Here is a 27,305-nt window from a genome sequence, read left to right on the forward strand (position 1 = left end):
ATTAGAAGTAAGCACAAGAAATTTGTTGATTTTGGTTTAGCGTCCCTTCAGTAGTGGGGTGCTAGGAATACAGCTTAATGTTGAATCTGAGCGCATACTGGGTGTTGAACCCGGGGCCACATCCCACACATTAGAAGTAAGCACGAGAAATTTGTTGATTTTGGTTTTAGCGTCCCTTCAGTAGTGGGGCTAGGAATACAGCTTAATGTTGAATCTGATCGCATACTGGGTGTTGAACCCGGGCCAGAGGTGCGTAACGCTAACCACTTAGCTCAGTTTCTGATAGTAAACAAAGAAACTACGCACGAATTTGTTCCCTACAACGTGAGACGTGGACCTACAGTTTAATGTGGGATCTGATCTTCCGCCGAGAAACGAATTCGAGTCTTTCTTGCCTTAGCTCGAGAAAAGCAAGCGCATGAGATTTTGTTTTCGTTTCATGTTCGTCATACGTTTAAAGTTCAGTGTCAGAGGAAAAAATGCTTACTACAATGATTCTTTCAGCACAGTTAGAAAAACAATTTCATTCATTCTTTTTATCACTACAGAAACTTAGGTCATTTACATGTTGATGTTGGTCCCGGGTTTGACGACAATAAAACGTTTCAGTAGTAGAACTATTTGAGATATGATCATTCTTTTAGGATTGATCGTGTAGTCATTTTGATAACGTAGTGATCTCTGAATTCAATTTTAATTCGTGCTTTTTTTTCGTTTTAGATATTTGTTTTCTTTGCCTATTCCTTTTTGCTTACCTTACCTTTTTCCTATTTGAATATGGCTACTTCTGGCTTTACTGTCTTGCGAGAAATCAATAGACATTATCGGCGTTTTAATCTCGAAGGACGAATGCTGGAAATTCAAATTAATGCTCCGGCCAGTGGCACCGATATTGTGGAGTGGGTTCAGGCCTCCTTTCAACAGATGTTGGATTACTTATTGGAAAACGTCGACGAATCATCGATGGTTGGATTATCGATTTTATCCCACGATGAGAAGAACAAACCGTTTTATCTATCTTTCCGGCATGCAAGTAATTTGACACTGGAGACTTTATGGGCATCCTTTGATCGCATCCTTCAAAGTAACGATAGTTTTCTCATGAACGAACCGTTCATTGTACATTTTCATCATGTGGCTGTGCCCCGTGGATTTGGGAGAATGCGTCGAGGTCTTTTATCAAACGACGAATTATTAAAACGCAAGACTGGCATTTTACGTGTAAAAAACACCGACAAGAAATGTTTAGCGTATGCAATTGTGATTGCTATTGGTTTAAAGAAATATAAGGATACGAACAAGAAACTGTACAGACAATATCACAACCAGAGCAAGTGTGTTGTTATTCCAGCCGTACATGAACTTTTGTCCAGATCATCAGTGAATTTAGACCATGGGGGATCTGTGGAAGAATTACGACAATTGCAACGCTACTTGACAAATTATAAACTTACCGTATACACCAGCTTTTCCGGAGAAGATATTCTGTATGAAGGGCCGGGTGGCGAAGACAAGATTCCAATCAATTTAATGTGCATCAATTCTCATTATGACATCATCACGTCATTAACGTCTGTTTTTTCTACTGGATATTATTGTGTAGCATGCCACAAAAAATATAATAACAGAAATAGACACGTTAAGAACTGTTCGGCCATGTGTGAGAAATGTTTGCAAAAACCGCCATGCAGTAAGACCAATACAGAGAAGCAGTGCCTAGAATGCAATCGTGAATTTTATGGTGAAACATGCTATACAAATCATCTGACTGTACCATACCATAAGGGCCAACCAATATGCAAGATGGTAAAACAGTGTGCCAAATGTCTACGCATTTATTCGTTTGTCCGTACAGGGGAAAGACAACATGATTGTACAGATTATTTTTGTAATGTATGCCATAAACACGTTACGTCTACCCACCAATGCTACATGAAGCCTGATACGACTCAATTAAAACCTGGAGTTCCATCAGTGTTACATACCAAGAAGGCTATGATTGTCTTCTATGATATCGAAGCCACACAGGATACTTTCTTCGATGAAGACACATTCATTCATAAGCCCAATTTACTGGTGGCCCAACAAGTATGTTACAACTGTGTTCAAGATGAGGATATACATCATCCGTGTGAAGTTTGTGGACAGCGGGAACATGTTTTTCAAAATGATCCGATCAATGCCTTTCTTGCGTATTTACGTCAACCACGACCCAACATCAAACTTATTGTATCTTTGGCACATAACTGTAAGGGATATGATGGTCATTTTATTCTTAAATCTTTAGTGGAAGAACATGAATTGAAACCTACTTTGATCTTGAACGGAGCAAAAATTTTAAGCATGAAAGTGAATCACTTATCGTTTATTGACTCCTTAAATTTCATGCCAATGGCTTTAAGTAAATTATCCAAGGCATTTCATTTACCAGCGACCAAAGGATATTTTCCACACTTTTTTAATACTGCTGCAAATCAAGCGTATGTGGGAAAATTACCGGACATCCATTATTATGGTGCAGATGAAATGAAAGTGGATGAACGAGAAAAATTCATGACATGGTACAACGAACATCAGAACGATACGTTTATTTTCCAAGAAGAATTGGTAAACTATTGTGTCCAGGACGTCAACGTACTTCGAATGGCTTGTATATCTTTCATGATCACTTTTGAACAAGAAACTCACGTCAATCCTTTCCTGGAGGCTATCACTTTGGCGAGTGCGTGCAATTTAGTATTTCGACGAAATTTCTTAAAACCTAATACTATTAGCATTCTCCCTGCACGAGGATATCGTCACAGAAACAATCAGTCACGGATTGCTTTGCAGTGGCTTGCCTACATGGAGGAAAAAGAGGGTCATTCAATTCAACATGCTGCGAGAGGAAAAGAAGTTTATGTTGCTGGTTTTCATCTGGACGGCTACTACAAAGATCCCGACACTAAAGAGGAACACGTGTATGAATTTGAAGGTTGCAGAATTCACGGCTGTCCTCTATGTGTCCCTACAGGCCGTGATCAGCCCATTTATGAGAACTCCGAAGAAACGATGAACTATCGCTACGAGAGAACACAGCGTAAAATGAAGTTATTACGATCCATGGGATATAAAATACATGAAATGTGGGAATGTGAATTTCGTCAAGTGTTAAAATCCAATCCAGCATTGGCCTCTTCTTTAAGCACACATCCTTATACTAATAAGACACCATTAAATCCAAGAGACAGCTTCTATGGTGGCCGTGTAAATGCCATTAAATTGTATCACGTCGCAAATGAAAATGAAGGCGAAGAAATAAAATTCTTGGATATCGTCTCCCTGTATCCTTATGTGAATAAATGTGGACGGTATCCAATAGGGCATCCACGAATATATCTACAGGGAGATCCAGAAATGCCCGACATTCAAGATGTCAACGGATTGGTCAAGTTGAAGATTTTGCCTAGCAGAAATGTGTTTCATCCAGTGCTGCCATTTCGCTCAAATAAGAAGTTGTTGTTTCCACTTTGTGCTGCCTGTGCCACAGCATTAAATCAAGATTCTGAATGTACACATTCGGACAGTGAACGAAGTCTAACAGGAACATGGGTGTCCTATGAAATTCAAAAAGCCATTGAACTTGGGTATCAAGTCATTGAAATTTACGAAATTTGGGATTACGACATCACCGTATATGATCCAGAAACCAAGACTGGCGGATTATTCAGCGAATACATTAACACATTTTTGAAATCTAAGCTGGAAGCTTCTGGTTGGCCTGCCAATTGCGTCACCGAAGAAGAAAAGCAGCAGTATATTCAAGTGGTACAACAACGTGAAGGCATAACTTTGGATGCAGCAAATATAATGACAAATTCAGCACGTCGTAGTCTTGCAAAGCTCTGTTTGAATGCCTTCTGGGGACGACTCGCTATAAGAGACAATTTCAGCCAAACGACCATCATTAACGACCCCAAAGAACTGTATCAGAAATTAACTGCTCCAGATATAAAAGTCAACCAAATTTTACCTGTTAACGATTCGTTGTTATACCTTTATTGGCAGTATGAAGATGATGTTCCAGTACAAAATCACAATGCTAATGTTGTCCTTGGAGCATTTACAACGTGTCAAGCTCGTCTGGAACTCTACAAATATTTAGAACTGCTGCAAGAAAGAGTATTATATTTCGATACAGATTCCGTGATATTCACGCAGCGACCATCAGAGCCCACAATAGAACCAGAAGTATTTCTTGGTTCAATGTCAAATGAACTTGAATCAATTGGACCAAAAGCATACATTAAAAAATTCGTGTCTGGTGGCCCAAAACAGTACGCCTTGGAAATCTACGACCCCGACACGAAATCAACCAGTTATGTATGCAAAATTCGTGGATTCACACTCAATTATACTGCAAGTCAAAAGTTAAATTTTAATAGTCTGGAGCAAATGATCATAAATCAATCAAGTGAAAAAATCTCCATTAGCACGCCGCACAAAATTTACAGAACCCACGATCATCATCTTGTCACAAAACCTGAAGAAAAGAAGTACAGTTTCAACTATAAAAAACGCCGATTAATACCAGACACATACGAGACATTGCCCTATGGGTATAAAAAAGCCAGAACAGAATAACAGCCATATTTTCCCCTAATCCCACCAACATCACCTCCCAAAGACGGGGCAAAGAATCAACGCAACACGGGACATGCTTCAACGAGGCCACAGCGGAAACAAAACTCAGATGACATCACCTTGCAGAAACCCGTGGAGAAAAAAAAAGGAATTCAGGTACGTCACATTTGCGTTTCTTTTCTCACCTCACTCTCTCTCTCTCTTGATCATTTAGTTCGATGTTAATAATCTGTTTTTTCTTCTTTCACAGGAAACAAAATAAATATTACCATGTATATTCATATGTTTTATTTTCTCTTTACAGAATTTGTACCCGTCACGGACACGTCTTCCTTTGAAGAAAAAGAAATTCTGTATTCTATTTCACATGCTAAAATAAATGTACAAAAACATGATTCTGTTTTTATTTCACATCCTAAAATCAAATTCTTTTCATGTACTGCGATTTCAATTTATTTTTTCTGAATCAGTTTACCGATAAAATAAATCAATGTTTTGCGAAAAAAAAATCAAACTAAATTTTTGTTTCAGAAAATTTTTTGTGTACGAAAAAAAAACTGATTCAGAAAATTTTTGTGTACGAAAAAAATGTTTTCAGAAAAAATTTTTGTGTACGAAAACAAAATTCTGTTTCAGAAATTTTTTTGTGTGTACAAAACAAAAACTGTTTCAGAAAATTTTTTATGTACAAACAAATTCTGTTTCAGAAAAAATTTTTATGTACAAACAAAATTCTGTTTCAGAAAAATTTTTGTGTGCAAAACAAAAATCAGTTTTCGTCACGAAACTGCTCCGACTAAATGAATCGATTCATTCTGATAGTGTTGGCAACACTGGAAAAATTTCGGTAAGTATCGCTCAGACCCTGAGTTACAGCGAACACAACTAGATTCGAACCAGCAACCTTACATGTCTGATTCATCTCTAAATACAGCCAACTAAACAATAAGATTATGTGTATACGTCAATGCTTTGCACTGAGTCAACAAGGTTTTCTTCAAGGTCAAAAATCGCACACGAAGTAAAAAGATGACAACACAGATCTTCTATCTTTCTATATGAAACATAAACCTAGTATAAACTGCTCGCACTGAAATGTGTAATGTAACATAATCTGCTCGTCTTCTTTTCATACGCGAAACTGTTTGCACTGAATGGAGTACGGCGGCTCAGCGCTTCAATCCACAACGAAGTAAGTTCATGTTTCCTCCTATCATTTTTTCATCATCGTTTCAAGGGGACGTTAAACTCAACATTTCTTAAACTAACACACACACACACAAAAAAAAAATCGAACTCGGGACCATAACATAGTAATCAACAAACTGAACTTCTCAATGGGCCATGGTGACTCAGCTCTTATTTCTGATGTGTGAGATCTCTGCTTCAATCCGCAAGCAAGTAAGTTTATGATGTTTTCTCATTTCTCATCATCGTTTTCAAGTGGGACGTTAAATTTTTCTAACACTAGCACCAAGAATCAAACTCGGGACCGTTGCATAGTAATCAACACACGTGTACGATGGCTCAGCGCTTGTCTCTACTGTATGAGGTCACTGCTTCAATCCTCAGTCAAGTAAGTTCATGTTTTCCATGTTTCGGTCTATCACCATCGTTTTCGCGGAAACATTAAATTAACTTCAACATTTCCAAGAATCGAACTCGGGACAATTGTAACGTATCCATGTTCACACCTGAAGCGGAAAAAAATGGATCACAAAGTGCTTATCAAATTTAAGGAAATCATTTTAAATATGCATCCATATAACGTAATAAGGCTCCAAAGGGAACGATAACTCCCAAAATAAATCATTGTACTCTATTATACAACGAAAATGTCTCGTAAAAGATAATAGGATAAGTTAAAAACGTCCAAATTTTAATATTTTTATACTCATCAAAGAGTACGAGGTGCGATACTCCCCTCCCTCCCCCAACTCCTGATGTAAATCAATGTGATCTTATGTGTCCTGAGTGATCCCTGCCCCTGAGTAAACATAAGCAAAAATATTTCAATAGGTAATGCAATCCCGGGCCAAAACATCTCTAATTCATTCGCTATGGTCCATGTGTGGGGGGGGGTCCCAAAAGTGAAATAGGGTCACCCCGACGTCAAACAATCACATTACCTCAAACCAAATACCTCTACTTCATTCGCACCAGTAAGGGAGGTGGTGGCTCAATGGTAGAGCGTTCACCTCTGCTGTATGAGGTCCCTGGTTCAAACACCGCAAAAAGTAGTTTTGTGGTGGGTAACATTATGCTCCAGTTTCCTCCTACACTTTCATTCCTTTCTCATCGTCACCTTTAGCCTAATCGTGGGACGTAAAGCTAAAGATTTCATTTGCACCAGTGTTAGTCCATCTCATCAAAGGGATAACAATCCGAACCGCATGAGCTCCTGTCGGGAATCGAACCCTGGTCTCCCACGTTAAAGACGCATACGCTAACCGGTTAGCCACGGAGGAACTCCAAAGTTTTCGAGTTTCATATTAATACTAATTTATACTATTACTGGGGTCTACTAATTCATAATGTAATAGGTCATCAAGAAAGAGATCAAACCTTGTTTTGGTAATTTTATACCCATAAAAGGGAACGAAACAAGCCATCATAAGCTCCATGCTAAAAATCCCAGTTCAGTGACGTCACACGAACATATTAGATCAAACCAACTACCTCTAATTCATTCATACCAGTAGAGGTGCGGTGGCTCAGTGGTAGAGCGTTCACCTCCGCTGTATGGGCCTTTAGCCAACCGGCATAATCGTGGGACGTAAAACTAAAGATTTCATTTGCATCCGTGTTAGTCCATGCATAACAATCTCCAAATTTATACCATAAAAGGGAACGAAAGCATTCGTAAACCTGTACTATTTCATAACGTAATCAATCATCAAGACCATATTTTTAGTAATTTTAAAGAATCATCATGACCTCTGATCCAATATTCCCAATTCAATGACGTCATAGCATGGCCAAGGTACCTCTGATTCATTCGTACCATCGTGCATGGCCCCTGAATAAGCATAAGCAAAATTTCAATAGGTGACGTAATCCCGGGCCAAAGCATCCCTGATTCATTCACTATGGTCCATGGGGGAACCAAATTGGATTATTAAGAGTTAGGCAGAGTATCGCCCTTACTACTACAGAAAATTAAGACGAATATTGACAAGTCTATTTGTTTCCTTCATTCTACTCTAAAGATCAAATGTTTGGCTTACTTAAGAAAAACAATGATCCGGATGAGAGTTCGAATGTCGAATCTAGTTCCACTCGGTTGCAGGACCGAGGTGAATATTTAAAATTCCTCAATGCACCTATTTCATTGACAGTTACGAAAACATAAACAGTTAAGACAAGTATTGACTACTTTTTACGTATATTTATCTTGCTCAGTCTGCTCAAAATATCAAATGTATACCCTACAATTAGATTTAATAATTATTTAGTAAATCACAATATGAGCACCGAGAATAAACTATGAATTTTGGTGCCTGTTATATAGATTTGAAATTTCGGATTCATACATAGAATCAGGCTGAAATATAAATATTTGAGATCTGGAAACCGAAACATGTGCTAGTATCAAGATCGTAGCCGTTTGTACAGTGGCGTATTTACGATTTTGTTTCGGGGGGAGGCTTTGCCTGAAAATGTGAAAATTCTGCAAGATATTTCATATAGTTTACTATAGTAAGTAAGATTTCGGGGGGGGGGGCTTAAGCCCGGAAGCCTCTTCCCTAAATACGCCATTGCGTTTGTACCTAGGTAATGCGAGCGGAAGGCACTTGCACTAATTCCGCATGTAGTTTGAGGAACACGAGAAATTAAAAACAGATAAATATTCTTTTTCAGGAGTAAGTCGCGCTTTAACATGACTTTTCATGAGTGTTGTGTTCAAATATGAAAACTGTAATGACAACTTGTTTAAAATAAAAACCTTTTCATTTTTAACAATAAAGTTAGGTACTTTCACATTGGAGAAAAATTAGCAAGGCACATACCACTGATTAGGGTGCTGATTCTTATGGAAGCTTTCACTTGAACCGGAAGATTTCCTCATGTGAGTATCGGATTGCCACAATTCACCTTGCTGAAAGACGTGGTTTATCAGGAGGTCGGACAAGATTCTTTTGAACGTAGCCTGTAGACTGCTTCTAGTCTCAATTATTCCCATATAACAAGAGTAGCCATATACATAGTTGGTTCGAAATAAGTTAAAATATCACTAATTGACCTTAAGGGGATAATCGTGATTTAAATATTCGTAAATCAGAAGAGATGTGAAAGTTAAGCGGTAAAATAAATCCGATAATTCCGGAATAAAGAGATTTATATGTAACCTAATGATAGCAATAAAACTCTTTATGTAACATTTTCAAAGCTAAAATTAACAGTTATCTTCTTGAAGAGGGTTTACGGCAACATAGAATATTACAAATCCAATTATTATAAGTAGTACCTCTGACAGCCCTGCATTTCACATCACCATCGCCCTTCATCTTGACAAGTGGGCAATTCACTTACCCACAATGACTTTTCAGGCGTTCCAGTGACATCAATATCTCAGTTTGGGTTTGGGATCATGCTTCGGTGAACCTTGACTATCACCATCAGCAGCTATTAGAAAATCAGAACTTATTTCTGTATTAGATAATGTGGGTAACTATAGCTTTTCGTCTATAGAAGTCGGAGAGTGTATGGTATTATCGCAGGAAATATTTGATACATAAAACTTAGATTGTCAGTATTTAGGAGCAACTTTTAAAATAATCAGTTACTGTAAATGTGCTACAGATTAGCCGAGAAAACCCGACAGCCATAGTCGAGTGGTCTGCGGCATTAGGCTGTGGATCCTTTTACTGTAAATGTCTTGGATGCAAATCCCGCTTCAAATGAACGTAAGCCCGATGGTAGGAACCAAAGGACTGTCGTGCCAAGAATTTAATTTGTTTAAATTATCATAAATGCCTTCTTTATTATTAAATTTTATCCAATATTTTCTTTTCAACCAGTTTGCGAAACTCAGAGCTAGCTACTTGTTTTCTTTTTTAATTCATGTTCATAGTTAGCACAACTAATCACTAAGGAAAAACAATCATTTCAATAAAATTCGCCTCGCGTCTTTCGTAGCTCTAAGTTATTTTCAGCTTTTTTTAAAAAAAAAGCTGAATGGCGTTTTATCACTTTCCCCTCGCTTTCCCTATTTTTTTCTAGTTTTACCTATGTTTCTTTGCACGGATATTGCGCCTATATGCACGCGCTTAATGTGTTCGTTTACAAAAGCGGGCCATTTTCCTGCCACTATAGAAAGTAGAGTGCCCTGTATCAGAGAAATATTAATTGACGTATGTAAGTGAATATATCTGTGATGAAGTCATAATTTCTCAGTTTTTGCATCGCACATAGTTTCCTCATCCTCATTAATCTCTTCACCCCCGCTTCCTGAATTCCAGTTCTGGTATTCTTTCTTGAGCAAGGCCTATTTAATGGGAGACTGATGTCTCATGTAGGCTTATTAACTATATCATCAGCAATAAAGAAAGCAGGGTTTAATTTGCACTAATTTTAGAACATTACGTTAATTAAATAATAATAATAATACGGAGTGAGCTCAGGCTACTTGTTAGGATTCTTGCTTCGCAATTGGATTATACCGAGTTCGAATTCGGAGACCAGCCATCCTGACTGAGGATTTTCCAGGGTTGTTCCTTAGTTATACTGGGCAAATGCTAGGTTAGTACCTTGATTTAAGGCTCTGGAGACCTTCCTTCCATTCCTTTCCCAATGTTTTCATCTGTTGATTATTACAGTGTAAAGTGGCCTCTGAGGATGTATCTGGTAGCTTATAGTAAATAAACAATAACGACTTAATATATCTTCACGAAACGTGTAGGTTAATTTAACTACAGCCTTACAGTCCCAATAGATAGCTAAAGTTTTAATATTAATTTCCTGACTTTTAAATACTATTTTCATATTGTTTCAGCTTTCAATTTTCTCATGTATGTTCCACTGAGAATTGAACCTGAGATCACATGAACAAATGCGAATATGTTAAATATTTTTGAACACTTTAATATACAAAACACAAAACGCTTCAATGATACGATGCATGGATATGTTTTGGTTACGTCCTGCAATGTATGATTAAAGAAACCTGGAGGGTGAAGAAGAAATAACAGAAATCTCTTTTATATTTACTCCTTCAACAAACTCCTGACCTCAAAGGCCAAGCCATAAGTTATGTAATAAAAAGTCGTACAACGAACACTTTTATTAATACTAATAATACTACACAACCATATCGCTCTCCTGAAATTCTCGTGTGTATGTTTAAAGATCTACTGTTGTTCCACGCCAACCAGTCTTATATTTTTTGTTGTACCTTCGAAGTGAAAGATTTGTTGATGGTTGGACTCTAGTGAGTCAGAATCTACTATTAATAAAGAGTTTGTTTTGTCCAGTATTCCTGCGATTAGAAGGGTCTTATCTAAAAGATATTTCATTTGTATATGAGAAAATAAGAATGTTTATATAAGAAAGTAAATATTGCAAGGTTAAAATAACATAAAGAACAAAGGTAGCACAAACGTGTTATGGAAACATTTAAAAGCACAGCATCCTACTATATTAGTGAATCCGAAAAAAGTTTTGACGAATTTTAGATATTCAATTTTATCATCAGAATTTCAGATGTAGGTTTGGATACCAATCAATATCTGAGATCCGGATCCAGATCCGAGATCCGAATTTCGGATCCAGATCCGAGATCCGAGTTTCGGATCCAGATCCGAGATCCGAATTTCGGATCCCGATCCGAGATCCGAGTTTCGGATCCAGATCCGAGATCCGGACCCAGATCCGAGATCCGAGTTTCGGATCCAGATCCGAGATCCGGACCCAGATCCGAGATCCGAATTTCGGATCCGGATCCGAGATCCGGATCTGGGTTCGGATCCGAGATCCGGATCTGGGTTCGGATCCGAGATCCGGATCTGGGTTCGGATCCGAGATCCGGATCTGAGATTCGGATCCGAGATCCGGATCTAGGTCCGGATCCGGCAAGATCCGGATCCGGATCTCACTGGATCCGGGATATCCGGATCCGAAAATTTTTGGCCATCCCTATTCCACACTGCTTGTATCCGTGATTATGTTGCACTACTACTAGCGTAATGACACCCTCTAGATCAGTGGTTCTCAACCGATGTCTCGCGATACACTAGTGTGTCACTCAGTCCCCTAAGGTGTGTCGCGAAATTTTAGAAAGTTTTAAAAGTTTAATAATAATTGGTTAAATCCAGACGGCATGTACCAGTCAACACCTACAGCTGTAGCAATAATGCTCAGTGCTATACAGAGTTATTATGAAAACTAAGTGGTTTCACTATTATAATAGATATTATTATTATTATTATTATTATTATTATTATTATTATTATTATTATTATTATTATTATTATTATTATTATTATTATTATTATTATTATTATTATTATTATTATTATTATTATTATTATTATTATTATTATTATTATTATTATTATATCAAACAAGTGTGTTGCGATGTCCTGGACAACCTTCAGTAAAGTGTGTTGTCAGTAAAAAAAGGTTAAGACGCTCTGCTTTAGATGTCTCTACAAGTATCAGCAAGTTTAAGATATACAAACAAGGTACTGGAAGTATACGTTAATATATATATATATATATATATATATATATATATATATATATATATATATATATATATATATATATATATATATATATATATATATATATATATATATATATATATTATTGGTTTGCAGTGATCTTTTGGCTTAGCATCTGCCATCATTTTTATTATTCGTTTCTATATTGTAAAAATTACTTTGGCTTTGTATATATTTCCCCGAAATATAATGCCATATGTTAACTCGACTGGAATAATCCAAAGTAAATTGTTTTTAAAGTAAAATCTTTAATTGTGAAATAAATCTAATTTAATATTTTACTAAACTTAGTTATATGCGCATCACAGAAGAGATTTGTATCTATTCAAATTCCTTAGAACTTGGTTGATTTCGCATAGTCTATTTCGTTGTTTCCAATTAAAATATTCACAGGCTGTGCATGTTTGTTGCGCACAGTGTTTCTTCCAGGCATGTTTTTTTTGGGGGGACACTGGCCCCCGGAGTTTTGAGAGTGCCCCCCGGAGAAGACCAAAAATAATACATCTTTAATATAATAATAAATAGAATAGTACCAGCACTGTCCCCCAGAATACTAAGTGCGCCCCCCCCCCGGAACATTGTTCCTGAAAGAAACACTGGTTGCGCAGGTGATGAAAATTGATTGCGTGTGTCTTCTTAATGTTTAATTTAAGCTTATTTTCTTGAATCCAGCGAGGTATTGTGGAAAGAATCTCATTTGCACTTCTTTCAACAATTTTTAGTACCACAAGGTTTGATACTTGTGACATTCTCCTCTAGGAAGTGGTCGACTAATCATAATCCTTGGTCAAATGTCAATCGTCTGTGGTTCTGGTTTTGATTTCTTTGGTGTTTCTAAACTGGATAGAAACTGAATAGCAGTTGGGATAGAACTTCAGAAGCAATATTCCGTCTCTTATAACTTACGCGTTCAATCAGTCATAATAAGCAGTATCAACATATTTGCAACAGCCTGGAATAAAATGACATTCTTGTTCCTAATTATCAATGTAATGATTCTATTATACAATTACATATTTCAAAAGAAAAATGGTAGAAACTAAAATAATTTATCAGAATTAAATGTGAGCCTAAGCTTACCATACATCTTCATATAGTGAGCGCTTCTCTAATAGTTGCAGTTGTTTTGGAAATTATTTTTTTAAAATCAAAGTAATAGTCTTTTATTGTCTGCTTGCAATTGTTAGAATTCAAATAAATAATGTGCCTGTGCTGTGCCATCAATTGTAGCTCAGAATTCTTATTAAATGACAGCGGCGGCTGGTACTATATGTTGCATGGTTGTGCAACCGGATATTTTTTAATACTAAAACTATTTTTAAGTATTAAAGTAGTGTATATTAGTAAAAAATAAACCTCTGCTCTTGAGCGCAAAACACTATTGATGCATTTCTGAAAAAAAGTCAATTAAAAAACGGAAAGAAAGAGAGAGATTTACATTTCCGGTGGCAGCGAACGTTGCCACTGGAAGCAGTAACATTGAGCATATGGCAGCGAGCTCCTATCTCTTAACATGGGGAAGTGGATTTATTCTTGCATCGCTCCTATCTTCCCCTATTGGACTCATGCGGTTGCCTTTCTTACCGCAACTGGTCAGCTTCTGTAATAGTTACGAATTCCTCCGCTTAGCAGCGCTTGACTCAATTGATAGGGTGAGCGAGATACAGACGCTTGGAAGAAAGAAGTTATTCACAAAACAAACTCGCAAAGAACAAATATAAGTCTGGTGGTAGCAGGGACGGATCCAGGCTGAAAGTTTGGGGGCGGTCGTTCGAAGTCAATAGATTTTATTTAACATTTATAATACAAAGGTGAAAATTCTTGGGATAAGATTTATTTTTTAAAAAAATCCTATTCTGGGGGGTCGATCGAGTCTCGAAGAAGAAAATGTCTTACTATTGGTCTAATTCCTAGCTCTGTGTCTTTCGTGCACATGATTCTGTGTTCGATTTCCGGCGGAGAGCATAAATTAATATCAAATCATTCACTTCCAATACTCATCTGTCTTCTTTAGCCTAATTTGCTGGAATGTTAAACTACTTTATTTTATTTTTTTTTTTTCATTTTCGAAGGAAAACATCTTAGATTTCATGCTTCTTTACAGACAAAAATACGTGGTTTCTGAAAATGGACTTTTTGTACCGTATATTTATACAAAGAAATGCTAACAAAATGCATATTGTCGGAGGAGAGAGGTGTTTCTGGACCCTAAAGAAAATAAAGCGGAAAATATTTGCGGTAGCGATGCTTTCTATTCAGAGAAACTTGGCGAGCAGCATTTCAGATTTCAATAAAGTCATAGAAAAATGTGAAGCCCAAAAGATGGAAGAGAAGATGGACCTTCCATTCTAAAATAATGCATAGTTTATATAATTAAATACTTTTGTTTAACTGCGTGCATGCAATTTTCTTGCTTTTTTTCTTCTTTTCGGATTAACGCCATCATCCATGGTTTACAGCACATACTATATATTCGATTTATCTCGTGTTCAATAACATGAGTGTAGAGGTTTTGTATATAAATAGTGTATAAACGTACATTGATAGTACATTAAATCAATATTAGAGAAATAATTTAATCAATAACATACAAATAGAGCTTAAAAGACTTTCCTCTTCATATTTCCTGAATATTTTTGGATAAGACTCAAGAATGCTGGGGGAGGGGAACACTTGCGCGTACCTACATACCTTTATATTGCAACATTGCAACCGGTGCTTGTACAGACTACGAGTCGCTACTGGAAAATGAACGCAACCAAGTGGGGATGAAACTGATGCACAAAACGGTACTTAACTGAGAAATTGTGGTTGAATTTAAATAAAATTAAAACGTTTCTAATTTTGAAAAATGACTAGTTGTGGGAAAGAGAAAAGTTTTAACTGAGATAAAGGAATGAGCATTAGCCTGATAGATCCAACGAGGCTGGCGTCGTCCCGGTCATCTGGAACGATGAATGTCTTTCTCTGGAGGAGCCTGGGTAAGCTGGAGATACTCAACATCTGGATCTCTATCCTGTTGATCTGTAAGGGGCGTCGATAATGCGTCTTTACGATGATGTTCTCCTACACCTTCATTCCACTAGTCTCAACTTAAGCTTGATGTATTTGCGGTGGTAAACCAACAGAATGGTACTCTTGACTTATGGTGCTGGTTATTCTCCAACGGTGCGATCCGCTTCTCTTGTCGATCCTGCACCTATCCTAACCGTGTGTCGAATACCACTTGTTGATGTGTCCTCCGTGGTTCTGAGTGGCTGAAGAATGATGACTTAGGAGTTCAATGAATCGGGAAGTATCAGGCTATGCTTGAAGGTATGCGGAAAGGCAATGAGGAAACTAGTCGAGTTTATTAACAAAAATGTGTTTACAGAGGCTGTCTGGGAATGTACAATCCCAAGTAGCACAGTCACGTCATAAACACGTCTTTTTTTGGGGTTCGAATTCAAAATGACGTCTTTTGAAAATTTGGAACGTCTTTATCACGTACCAAAATGGTAACAAAAATGACGTGTCAAACATGACCTAAATTGTACGAGTTTATCACGTGCCAGAATGGTACAAAGAATCACGTGTCGGACATCACCAAAAATAGACGTCTTTTTTAGGTGCTAAAAAGCGCGGACGTTCCCCGTACTGTAACTGCAGTTTGAGCAGTGCATGCTGGGAATCGTGAGCCATTTGCGGAATCGTGTTTTGATGGTATTGTTTGTGAATATAAATAATGTGTTTTGTTAAAGTCACCTGTGATAAAGGTCAGCTTTAAGACAAGTAAGTATAGTTCCTATCCTATTCCTATCTAGGTGCATTCTGTGTAAAATTCAGCAGATTGAGTATTCTACGGTTTCTTATTACAGTGTATTAAAATACCGTAGAAAGAACGAGGATACCTACATTAGGTTAACATTTGCAGACGCCTGTATCAAATTAAATATTTTAGGTAGAATACTATATAAAATGTTAATAGTGAAGGTAGTAAAATGATAATGTATGTGTTTTTATTCTCAATAAACCGTATATGGGAGTGAGTATGCATGGGAAAGTATGTCATTCTGTGGTGCAGTTTTATTATACAGATCCGTAGATTGTAAAATATACGAAAAAAATTGGACAAGTCTTTAATTTGCCTATTTCATGTCGAGAACAGGACCAACCAACCTCCGCGGGGCTTCTAACCCGTTCCTACTACTACTACTTATACTATGAATCCGTATAATAAAAGCTGCACGCATTGTGGTACTATTTGCCAAGGCGAAAGACTGATAAATACAAGCAAACAACGAGATGACAGTAAGTATATGCTTTTGGAGGCATTACTGGAACAGACGGTTCTACTAAATTTTAATACATTTCTTACATTTTCAGGTTAGGTTAGAGCATTGTATTTCCTATAGCAGAATATGCACTAAATGAGGAGCTCCATTACTACTTGCAGATTGACTTCACGGGGGTTACTTTAAATATAGAGTAGACGCATGGAGCAAGGTTCTAGAACACAGGTACCCCTTCCCGTTTAATTGTAACAAAGACAGAAAACAACGTGCCGTGCGGGGCTCTAACCCGCCTTCACTCGCTGACGCTCGCTCAACAATACTATGTGAATTAAATGTTAAACTTTGGTACAGAAAAGAACCAATCTAGCTGTTAACCTATATGGGGGGGGCTTGTGTTCTAGAACCTTCCCGACGCGTAGCATATTAAGTACAGTGCATAAAACACGAAATAACTTTTGCTAGGTGCCCACTAAAAAGCACAAATGCATTCTATTGGAATCAGTGCAGGAGCACAGCAAGAGGGCCCGAGCGGCAACGAGGGGGTGCGTTCGTAGGGAACAGGCACGTCAGCGACGGGGACTATGCGCGTAAAGAAGGATAATGGAAAAGCACACTTACGCTTACAATGATTTCACTATCACTCAAAATGCGGCTTCACTCGAGCAGACGGTTCTACCAAATATAAAATTTATAGGTAAAATATTATAAGAAACATTTTTCGTGAAGGAATGAGAGTGTGAATATAAGTAATTACTGTCAGTGTACAGCATATTGAAATGAATTTTAAGTGATCAGTGAAAGTATTGCATATGTAAGTGTGGTCTTCCACTATTCTCGTTTAGACGTATATTCCCCGTCGCTGACGCGCCTGCTCCCTACGGACGCATCCCGTCTCTGCCGTTCGGACCCTGTTGCTGTGCTCCTATCCCTGCTTTTTAGTGGGGAGCTGAAATAAATTGGTTCGTGTTTTATTCACTGAAATTGTTACGCTTTACGTCCACGCTGTATTTGTACTGAGGCCTGAAGTCCATCTGCAAGCACTAATGGAGCTTCTGATTTAGTTCATGCTCTGCTAAAAGAAATGCATTGTTCTAACCTGATATGAAACTGTAAGAAATATGTCAAAATTTGGTAGAACCGTCTGCTCGAATAATGCCCAAAATTCATTTCAATTTGCTGTGTACTGACATTAATTACTGACATTCACACTTTTATTCCTTCACAAAAATATGTTTCACATCGTATGTTACCTATGAATTTTCTGTTAGGTAGAACCGACTGCTCGAGTGAACCTCTTTGGGAAATGACCCTCGGCAATTGTTGCAATGCCAATCGTGTATGACTTCAAAGTTAGAAACAACGAGCCCTATGGAAGTTCTAACCCCTTCGCTCACTCAGTTATGTTTTGTTTAACCTTTTGTAGCACTACTGTCTTAAATCTAGTGAAAAAATCCACAAAATAGATGAATATTTGGTAGACCCGTTTGCTAAAGTAGTGCCCCCATTGTATATGTGCATAATCAGTGGGAGGATATTACCCCAGTTGAGACAAGGTGACCAGAACTTTTACTTTCAGAAACGGGACGCATACGAATCGGCGACGGGAGGTGGGGTGATTTCCACATTGCATTTTGGGACTCAGCAGTGTTTTCAATTTACAAAATACAAAGTAAGAATGATAACACAGCGTTTCTATCTTAAGTATTACCCAACAATACTTTTAACTACTTCAACACTCAGAATTCCCACTCAATTTCCACTTGAACCACAGAACACTCAATTCTCATTTGAATATTCAGAAGTTCTAGGCACGGGTGAACCTTCCCAGTAAGTGTTGGTACGGAAGAGTGTAGAATTAGCATTGGCTATTTATATTTTGAATAATAATTACGGGACACCTGGGTCGTTTGCTTAAAAACGGGACATTTAGGCGTCCCGTTTGAGAATCTGAAAGAAACGGGACAACGGTTGAAAATAAGGGACTGTCCCGGCCAAAACGGGACGTCTGGTCACCTTGAGTTGAGAGCACTCTCAAACTGCAACCATCGCCCTGCTGCACCTACACACCCTCACAAGACACTTGGCTACCGTAACTGTGCTACAGAATTCGGTGTGGAAATCGTAATAATGTAACGGGTTTTTGACTGTTCGAGTATTTTGTTCATTAATTGAGTAGACAGCTCCCTCGCATTTTAGATTACAGTACTTACTCCAGTGCCAGCATGTGATGATGGATACTTATCAATGTTGCCACTGAAGTTCAAAAAAATATATTCCAGCTCAATTAAGTATCCTCTACATGACTATATTATTATGATTTCCACTGCTAATCGTGAAACGATTCAAAGGAAACCAAATGTCTTATTAAGGGACCGTGGTTGGGGGCTGGTGCTGGTTCCAGTCAGATGTGTTTAAGAGAGCTCTTGACATAGGGAATATCCTCCTAATGTTTATGCACACATTAACAACGGAAGTCTCTTTGGGTCAAAAACCTGCTTTCAGGTGGAACACCAATTCCTCATCATTAAAAAGAAATGAAATTAAATATTTAGTTTCACGCCCCAGGAAAGGCACCGAGCCTAAGGAAGATGGTGATAATGAAATGTGAAAAATGGTGGTATGAAGAAAGTGGGCGGAAACGGGAGAGTGTCGAGAAAACTCAGGCACATGGTGTTTGTCCACCACAAAGCCCACTTGGCACGAGCTGGGATCAAACCAGGGACCCCACGCACTAGAAGTGAACGCTCTACCACTGAGGCACTGCAGCCCCATCAGTAAAAAAAAAAAAAAAACGTACCTCATTGCTTCGGGGCTTACATATCTGCTGCCACCAAAAGGAAGGTGTGTACACAACAGGGGCGGATCCAAGGGTGACGACTGCCCCTCCCAGAGTAGGATATTTTTTTTATTTTTTTAAAAAAATAAAACCTACCCCAGAATTGGAGCTCTTGATTTTTTCAAGCTTGTATTATAAATGTAAGATAAAAACTTTTTTTTTCTTTCACGTTGCAGAATTTAAATGAAGCAATACATAGCAATAAATTACTTGCCTTGGTGTTTTTGGTCAGAAAATGTCCGCGTTCGAAAACGCAGGTAGTCATTTGTGTTTGTGTTCAAGATGCGATATTTTACGCTCTCACTCCGTTCTCAAAACCGATCCCTGCTTCTTATGGGGCCGCGGTGGCTCAGTAGTAGAGCGTTCACCTCTGGTGCTTGGGGTCCCGGGTTCGATCCCAGCCACCGCCAAGTGAACTTTGTGGTGGACAAACACCGTGTGCGTGGGTTTTCTCGGGGTTCTCCCGTTCCCTCCTACTTTCTTCATTCCACCATTTCATCCATTACTCATCATCACCGGCTCCTTTAGCCTAATCGGCATAATCGTGGGACGTAAAACTCAAAGATTTTCCGATCCCTGCTTCTTGTTAACAACGGGCAGACAATAATCCATAAAATCTATCTGTCCACAAGTTTGTCAATATTTATTTTGCGTATCTTTCCATTTAAGAAGTGGCCATTCCTGCATCGAGGTTGGGACGATTTCGGACTCTTCTTCACACCTTCCTTTACGCTGAAAATATCCAGAACAGAAAGCATGTGAAATTTATGGCTGATATTTTCCTGCCAACTCATTTTTCTTTCTATAAGCTCTGTTTTTTTTTAAATACAAAATGTAGTAAAAACCCACTTTACTGTTTACATAAAATTAAACTGCTTCATTTCATGTTAAATGTATTTAGTCGTTGTAATAAGCCTAGGTGTAAATACATGTTATTTGCCAAAATAAGCCTTGTATGTACTCCCACTTTCCAGAGCGTGTGGCCAATGCTCCTGCAAATGATGAATTGATCAACAGCAGACCACCTGACCCCTTTCTGCTCGTCGAGCTGCTCTAGAAATATCACTGTGGAGGATGACATACATACCAAAGTTGCGACAGGTGAGTTTTTGACATGTTATTTTATAATACCCATGTAAGAAAATGCCGAGTAAGAAGAAAAGAAAGAAAGTAGTAATATTTTATTAGTACTTAACTAAATTAAAATAATTGTTGAACAAGGCAATACTTTTATATAAATGAAATATTCAATTTAACGTTCCACGATCAGGCACTGAGGCTAAGGGAGTCGGTGATGATGAGAAGTGAATTAAATGGTGGAATGATGAATGTGGGGAAAAAATTGGAGAACTCCAAGAAAAGCCGCTTGAAGTGAGCTGGGATCGAATCATTGGCCCCAAGCACCAGAGGTGAACGCTCTATCACCGAGCCACAGCTGCGCCAATTTTATTTAAATGTAACTGTTTCACCAACTACCCTTGTCTTCTTCAGATACACTCTATTTATTTATTTATTTATTTATTTATTTATTATTTTAGATTTTTAAAGGTTTCCCTGTTTATTAATTTTTATTCCTTCAGCAATTATTTTATTTGACTTGAGTATTTATATATAAGCAAAGCTTTAATATGGAATGTATCACATGTTATAGTGTTCGCGCTTTTTTTTTTTTTTTTTTTGAATGGATAAAAGTACTCCTCCCGAAAATATTTTTCTCAACAGAGGGGTAAAATATAATTTTCACCAAAGAGAAGTTATTATTATTATTATTATTATTATTATTATTATTATTATTATTATTATTATTATTATTATTATTATTAATAATAATAATAATAATAATAATAATAATAATAATAATAATAACTGCCGCAACTTCTAACCCTGCTCAGAACAAATAATGTGACGATTTTCACCCTACTGCTTGTGACAGAATTCTGGCTCTAGAAGTCTTATTTTTTAAAAATACTCCAGTAACAAGTGAGGGGCGTTTGCTCACAATTTTTTTACTTTTCGGAATACATAAGTTATACACCATTTTGTTTGTATCAATATCGTATCAATATACTTGATCGTCACTTTTAGCTCACATCCTAAAGTTGGTCTTGGAGTGGCATTTTATATTGTGAGCACATACGTAATGTAGCCTTCTATGAGTGTTTCAGAATTATTTGTCATGTACCGGTATCTGTATATACAAAGTCTTATATCCCCCAACTTGTTTGATCCTCCTGAACAATCAGAGTTAACAGCTGCAATAAAATCAAAAGTTAAGCTATTACAGAATAACTAAAATTAATGGTAGTTTAATTTCGCTGTTTGGAAGGCCGTTAAAAGTGGGACTTCATGCAAGCGAGTGCAGTAACTAATCGTTTTATTGCGTATTGATTGTAGTTACACATGACGTATTGTAATTATTTTTTAAAATTTTCTCCCCACCTGAAAAATTGCACTATGATTGTTCATGATTTTTTTTTCTGTTTCAGTGTTCCTATCTGTCATCGTTGGGAGGAAAAGGGACCTTTCTCTGATGCTTGGTTTCCAAAGAGCTGGCGATGGAATTTAACTCCCGCGGAAAAAAGAGCAAAGTTCACGTTGTGCAAACTAGCCTTAAAGACACTTATCATTCGTGAGTAAAAATAAAGATCTTCAAATGAACGAATGCCACAAATCTTCAAAATGTTAGCAGAAAGATATTCACTTCCATCTGCCTTGTTGTTTGAGGATGAAAAGGATTCGGCATGCTTGAAGCATGTTGACCTGTTCCTCCTCGCTTTGTTGGAAATCAAAGTAAAGGCATCTCTTTCGAAAACTAAAAGATGGAAGAAACTGCTACTGGTATAACAGATGGGATAATAAGTGGGATACTTACCGCAGTCCCCATTTTTAACCTACTTAAGTACGTGAGGCTTTTTTGATATGATGCTGCATTTCTGTACTTTCAATAACTATGAAAGGTGTTTTCCTTCATACGAAATTTATAGAAAAATTTGATTCTTTTTATTTTATATTATTAAAAGATCTCTGTAAGTTTTAGATTATAACCAACAGATTTGCATTGTCTACATATTTCTTGTTTGTATTACAAATAATAAAGACAATCAGTGTTTCTTGTTGCATTACAAATAGCATGAATATTATTTTATACGACAAAACGTGCACATTGTACATATAACTAATAAATGTAGAATTCAAATTAATGGTTATGTGTTTTCGCTTTCATCCATCAGAGGTTAATTAATTTTAAGATGTACTTTCTTTTTCGATTTTTAACCTCCAAAATAAAGGTGTCTTAAATTGGAGTTATGAAAGTTTAGTCCTAAATTTTGCACTGTCAATAAAACCCATTGTTCTTGTGTATGTGAGTGTGTGTTGGATGTGGGTGGTTGTGTTTGTGTGTATGTGTGCGCATACTAGCGTAATAATGGATAGCTATAAAATTTATGGAAGCACGTGTTGTACCGTAATTTCATTAAGAAGAAGGTACTAGTAAATACACATGAATAAATTCCAGTGACGAAATGAGTGGATTCTTCTTAGTACTAAGGGCCGCGGTGGCTCAGTGGTAGAGTGTTCACCTCTGGTGCTTGGGGTTCCGGGTTCGATCCCAGCCCCCGCCAAGTGAACTTTGTAGTGGACAAACACCGTGTGCGTGGGTTTTCTCGGGGTTCTCCCGTTTCCTCCCACTTTCTTCATTCCACCATTTCATTCATTTCTCATTATCACCGTCTCCTTTAGCCTAACCGGTATAAGCGTGGGACGTAAAACTCAAAGATTTCATTTCATTTCATTTCATTTTCTTAGGACTGTAAGTACAATGTTCCTTTATTTTTCCATTTCATTCTTTGTTTTTACCATGTTTATTCGTCTTTTCTCATTCTTAAAAGTTATGTAGGGCTTTTTTTTCCGCCAAGGGTGAGTCTTACATTCGAGGGCTTTTTTTAATGTTTTTCAAGTCGATTCAATGCGTCTCGGTTTTCTTTTTAATGTATGGCTTTAAATTTATCCTTTCGTGGAGCAAGCGCTGCCGTTTCTTTCCTGTTGCATTAGGTATATAATTATTCCTCGACAGCTATTGTATATTCGTTTCTTAATGTGTAGATAAATATACCACACATTAAGGCGAATATATACTCTTCAATAGGCTAGTATCCAAATACTAAAAAAATATAAATCAACAACACTAGAGGTGGTTAATTGGATATAGAAATCCCCAATCCATAGATAATACGAACATTCGGAGAAGCGAAATTTCCAAATTCTTGGTACAGACCAATCAAATAGACCACAATACTTTGACGTTCCCCAATGTGTGCTTCCGAGAGAGGGTGGTGATGTATTTCGCTGTGGCAAGATCTAGGGTTCTTAGGGTCTATCCTGATCTGTTATTTATTACAATAACCCAGTGGTCTTACTTATCTGGTATAGGAGCTTGTAAATTATTATGCAAATTACAACACAATGGTGAAAAATCAAGCAGCAGCCACAAGGATAAATTTATTTTCATTATTGTTTTTACTTATAATAATCGTTGTCCAGTTGTTATTCGTAGACTTTTTTTTACCCAAGAAAAGTGTTGCGGCCAGAGATCAGTTCAGAACTGTCAAGAAAAAAAACGCAGTTAAGAAAATAGAAAAAGTATGATTTTTTCTTTTTTATCATTTTTTTAAAAAAATGTGTTGTAAGCTGTGTGTTTTAGAGTAGATATTATTATTATTATTATTATTATTATTATTATTATTATTATTATTATTATTATTATTATTATTATTATTATTATTATTATTATTATTCAGTTTCATATGTCCAAATAATCATAAATTGATGTGTATCCAGTGTTGACATTAGGAATCTCAATCTATGTATAGTAGGATCTCGATTATTCGACACAGTTTCAGGGTTATTTGTTTCAACCACTATTCAACCGATCTATTTCAAAATTTACAGGGCCAGAACTAGGTAGCCCTAGTAACCTAACCCCTAACTTTGGTGCAAAACGGTTGAATAGGGGCTGGTAAATAGCCTCAAAAGTGTGGCGAATAATCGAGGTAGTACATGGATTGAAATTCCTAATATCAAAACTGCGGATGCACATCAATTTCTAATGGTTTTGACATTTGGAACTGAACAATCCTGTCAGACTTCCATGACATTTGAGGTAGCGAGAAGCGAAGGGGTGTAAGTGACATTTTCAATAGAGTATGTATGTCTCTAAAATGGATTCTGCATTGCAAAATATACAAACTGCATAATGAAGTTCGGCGTAGAGCTTTCATGGGTAGACTTTCTATTGGACTGCGACGAGCTTCACCATCCAGTTTGTATATTTAGCTGTGCAGAATCCATTTTTGAGACATCCATACTTTATTGCAAATATCGCTTACACCCCTTTGCTTCTCGCCGCCTCATTTCGAGAACGCCCCCCTTCCAATTCACATGAAGGGTGTGAAAAAGACGTGATTTACACGTGGAAATCACGTAAAAAAGACGTGATTTACACGTCATTTCTATGACGTGTAAAAGACGTCATAAAAATCACGTCATATTCTATGACGTGTAAAAGACGTCATAAAAATCACGTCATATTCCCGGACATTTCCACGTGGGAAAAGACGTGTAAATTACGTCATGTTCGGTGTATTTTACGGTGTTTTACACCAAAAAAACCACGTCTTTTCGACGTCGGTGTGCCGCTTGGGATCTTGATCAAAGTTTTGTTCCGAATTTTCAAGAGTTCATGATTCTGTCGTTGATAATGCAATTTAATAAAATAATTGAATTTAGCGAATTAAGTTAAGAGTTTACACAATTATCACATAGTCACTTCACATCTAATACACAGCTACTTCACAATAATAAAACTTTACTAAATATAGTGTCGTCATTTTTCGATTTTTGAAATTTAAAGTAATTAAATGTGACTTTTGCCCCTCTGTGAGCAAACGTACCATATTTTTTTCTTAATAATAATTAATTTGATAAAAAATTAAAATAATAAAAAGCAAGCAGCAATGTCATGTACACCACGTCAAGGAGTTTGATAGGGTGATATTTTCTCAATTAAAATCTTGCATTCCAGGTGCCATTTTCCTATGTCCGTGCTGTAATACCAGGTTTTCATTTACTGTTAAACGATTATCTTGACCGTTATGTAGGGCATAGTTACTGTGCACGTGTCAGGAGAGCATTCACATTACTAATGAAAACAATTAATAAAAACAATCACATGCATTGTGGAACATTTAGACGGAAAAAGGGAAATTTTGATGTTCTGGGGATTTTATGCTGCTTCAGGTTGGCAACATTGATCGGACTTTTTGCGATCTCGAAATACCATCTCGAAATTGCTAATTGCTTATCGTCAAAACAAACACATGCATGTTGTAATTGAATGTTCCCTTAAGCCTACCATTTACTGAAACAAAACATTTTTTTCTTCTCTGTCAATCAGGTGCTGTTACCTAAGGAGAAATAGCAGAACTAACTCTTGCTTTGCATCCACTATTAAAAAAAAAAAAAAAAAAAAAAAAAAAAAATCGCCATCTTCAGGATTAATACGAATTTTAATAAGGGATATGTTTGATGACATCCACATAGATGTCACTAGTAAGCAATTGGTTAATATTGAAACCGGAAGTGAAAGTCCATTTTTACCACTTCCTGTTTCAGTAGAGAGATTCGAGTGGAGATGGAATATATTCTTCGGTCATTTAATTGATTGCACAAAACCACTTATCGTTATCAATTATCGATTTTACTCTACAGCGATCAACGTTAAAACCGGAAGTGGTGTTTTTTGCTACTTCCGGTGTGAATAGAAGGTTATGGGAGAAGATAATACATATTTTTAGAACTGTCTCTCGCTGTTCCTTATCGTTTTTGCTCTATATTGTAGGGATGGCCAAAATCAGATGCTTAATTGATTACAGAAATCCGCTTCTCGCTGTCTATTACCTCGCTATTTATTCTAGAGATCAACGTTAAAACCGTTAAGAGGTTGATTTCTGATACTTCCGGTTTGACAAAGAGTATTTTGAGATGCTTAATCGATTGCAGGAGATCACTTCTTGCTATATACTACCATTTCTGTTTTATAGTCATCAACTTTACATGAGATACATAAACTTAGGCCAACTTCACATTGCCTCTACTTTCAAATTGCGATTCAAAATCCAAAACAATCGCTTGTTTGAAAAAATATAAATTTAGAGAAAAAATAAAGATTGATTTGAGTTTTGAATTGAAATTTGAAAGTGGGGGCTAACGTAAAGTTGGCCACTAACTTTATTTTGTATTATAAATATATCTTTACTTAAAAAAAAAAAAAAAAAAACTATTTTTCCTCAAAATAATTCCCGACGTCGAGATGTGGCTCCCCCATCGCCCAGTTCTTCGTAACTGCAGTCAGCCACTGGTCCTCCAGGTTGGGGGTTGTGTGGGCCGATCACCCGGCATTTAAAACCTGCGATCGAGCAAAGTACAAAGACAAGCCTCTGATGCAATGTGACCACCGCTAATACTTTCATACTAGATCTAGTACCTTTTATAATATTTTAGTGTTCTAGTACGTTCACGAAACATATCTATTACTTTTCTCTTCCTCTTCTTTTCTCATAAATACATTTGGGAGAGAAAAAGGAATATGATGAAAATTTAGCAATATACGAACATTTCACTGTTGAAACATTCTTCAGCTACAGATTTTGCTACTTCTGTTCAGTTAATCGATTTAGCAAAATCTTCTAGAGATGCATAAATATTTCCAGTGCTTTTTTTGTGAGTGAGCCCCCCCCCTATAAATATGTGAATTGCATATTAAATAACTATACACTGAACACTATATTATTT

At 37.0% G+C, this 27,305-nt stretch overlaps 1 long non-coding RNA gene across 1 annotated transcript; it reads left to right on the top strand.

Annotated features, from left to right (window-relative positions):
* Window positions 1-15,910: 15,910 nt before the first annotated feature.
* On the top strand, window positions 15,911-22,613 carry LOC145693892 (uncharacterized). The gene is made up of 3 exons (XR_014132840.1): window positions 15,911-16,118; window positions 20,432-20,558; window positions 21,944-22,613. It is a non-coding gene; the product is annotated as an uncharacterized LOC145693892 (long non-coding RNA).
* The last annotated feature ends 4,692 nt before the right edge of the window (window positions 22,614-27,305 follow it).

The sequence above is a fragment of the Thermobia domestica genome, chromosome 9 (assembly GCF_964235325.1).
Source record: "Thermobia domestica chromosome 9, izTheDome1.hap1.1, whole genome shotgun sequence".
NCBI lineage: Eukaryota > Metazoa > Arthropoda > Insecta > Zygentoma > Lepismatidae > Thermobia > Thermobia domestica.